The sequence below is a fragment of the Cucurbita pepo genome, chromosome LG05, assembly GCF_002806865.2.
Source record: "Cucurbita pepo subsp. pepo cultivar mu-cu-16 chromosome LG05, ASM280686v2, whole genome shotgun sequence".
NCBI lineage: Eukaryota > Viridiplantae > Streptophyta > Magnoliopsida > Cucurbitales > Cucurbitaceae > Cucurbita > Cucurbita pepo.
In genome coordinates this window covers 8,243,464-8,245,488 of record NC_036642.1, presented here as the reverse complement: position 1 = coordinate 8,245,488, position 2,025 = coordinate 8,243,464, and the positions used below count along the sequence as shown (strand labels likewise).

Below are 2,025 nucleotides of genomic sequence, written 5' to 3'. Positions count from 1 at the left end.
CCCCCCCCACACACACACACACATCTTCTAAACTCTTGCTGAAAGGAAAGCTAGAAATCTTTTGAAACCTTCTTGGGTCTTAAAAGTAAGCCTAGAGAAATTTGTGGCTATTGGAATCCACAAATCAGCTTTGAGTTGGAGATAATTGTTCTATCTGGGTGTGCAAGGCAAGTTTACTTCCCTTTAACTATCTATGTTTTTTGCACAGAGGAAAGCCTCTGTTTTACCACTTTTTCGATCTCCAAGTTTTGGTAAAAATCTAGTCTAGGTTCTCTCAGCGGTGTTAAAGAACATCTCAAATGATTTTTTCTGTTCCACATGTTCTCTCAATGTTCCACATTCTAGTTTTAGTGGTGAAAAAGATCAAAGAAATTTTAAAAGGACCTTTTAAGGGAAAGACTCGCTCCCAAAGATAGCAATCACTTGTTTAGATGGATTATGTTTGTCTTGACCTAAGCTTATTTAGGGATCAAGTCGGAACATGAGTAAGCACAACTAAATTTTGCTAACCAAATGGCTGTGTTTTCCTTTTTCATAGCTCGTGGATTCAAAATCTTCAAGCTTGAAAATCTTTTGGGGAGTTCTAACATCAGAGTCAACAAGGTCAATGAAAAAAGTATAGAGCTTCGTGACCACCTACCTAAACTTTAATATTTTTCAAATTTACTTGAGAATCAAGTGTAATAAGGTCTAGTGCTTGTCATGTGAGGTTAATCAATGTGTGTGCAAGGTGGCCCCAATACTTCATGAAGCTANATATATATATATATATATATATATATATATATATTATTGCAAGTCTCTTTAATCCAGCTATGGACTCGGGCCTTTTTTATTCATTTTTGAAACTACGGATGGAGGTATTTGGAGGATCCTTGTTGCTGTTCTGAGAATTCCCAATCTGTAACATTTTGGAGGCTCGACATCAGAGTATGGATCCTTGAGAAGTTCAGACCACTCCCTGTTAATTCTTTGCTCAATTCTTTATCCAATGGCATCCATGTTTACAGCCTTCATTGTGAATGCTCCTTGGAAAATTTTCTCTTTTGGGCTCTTTACTCTCTAGGGTAAAATACATTTGTGGCCCTTGAGATTTGAACTGTGTTTCTATTTGGTCCTAGAGTTTTCAAAACTAACCCTTTTGGTTCTGGAGATTTAATTTTAGTTTCTTGAGGTCTCTGAAGTGACATTTGGATCCCTAAATTTTGAAATTGAATTAGTCCCTAAAATTTGAAATTGTTTCTAAATGGTCCCTATTAGAGTTAACCTTTGTTGATTATCAACAAAATGATGACATGATAGTTTTTGATGACATGTTATCTAGACTTGAATTCGAGGACCAAATAGAAACCAAATTCAAATTCGAAGGACCAAAAGTATAGTTCCCCTACTTTCTATAGCACTTTCTATGATTATGCTAGGGCAAGCTAGGAGAAATCTAGGATTATCTTTTCCTCTTATCTTTATGCTTACAGACTTTTGGTTTAGTTGGCTTTTCCTTTTTTTTTTTTAAGGAATTCATCTCCCTTTTACTCTTAGAGTGAAGGATCGATTGGTTTTGGTCAGCTTTTGTTGCAACAGTTTGAATTTGAAGCTCGGTTAGAGTTTTCAGTTTTTTGGATGAAACTAATTATCATCCCGGATGAGGATTTCCACCCCAATTCCCATTTTTCCGCTGGTACAAAAATGACAGTTTCCTCCTCGTTTTTGCCCATCCAGAACACTCACACAAATCCTCCGTACCATTTTCTGAAGATTCAGAACTGGCTTGAAATTTTGAGGCTTTGGGGGTGGGGGAACTAAATTGATTTTAGTTGTCTGCAAGGAAGATAGAGTAAAATGTACAAAGAGAGGAAACAAGTCTTATCCAAGAGGGAAGCTAATCCCTGACTCAAGCTACTTTCTCTAGCATGCCTATATCTACTACTGTCTTTGGTCCCTAGAACCTCAAAAAGGGTTTCACTTGTTTAGGCATGGTCTGTGATCAAGCCTCTTCATCACAGTGGATTAGGCATTTGGGGGGGG

At 37.2% G+C, this 2,025-nt stretch overlaps 1 protein-coding gene across 2 annotated transcripts in view; it reads left to right on the top strand.

The window, feature by feature from the left end:
* Positions 1 to 2,025, top strand: part of LOC111795451 — an 8,077-nt gene that overhangs the window by 3,935 nt on the left and 2,117 nt on the right. The gene's annotated exons all lie outside the window — the stretch shown is intronic.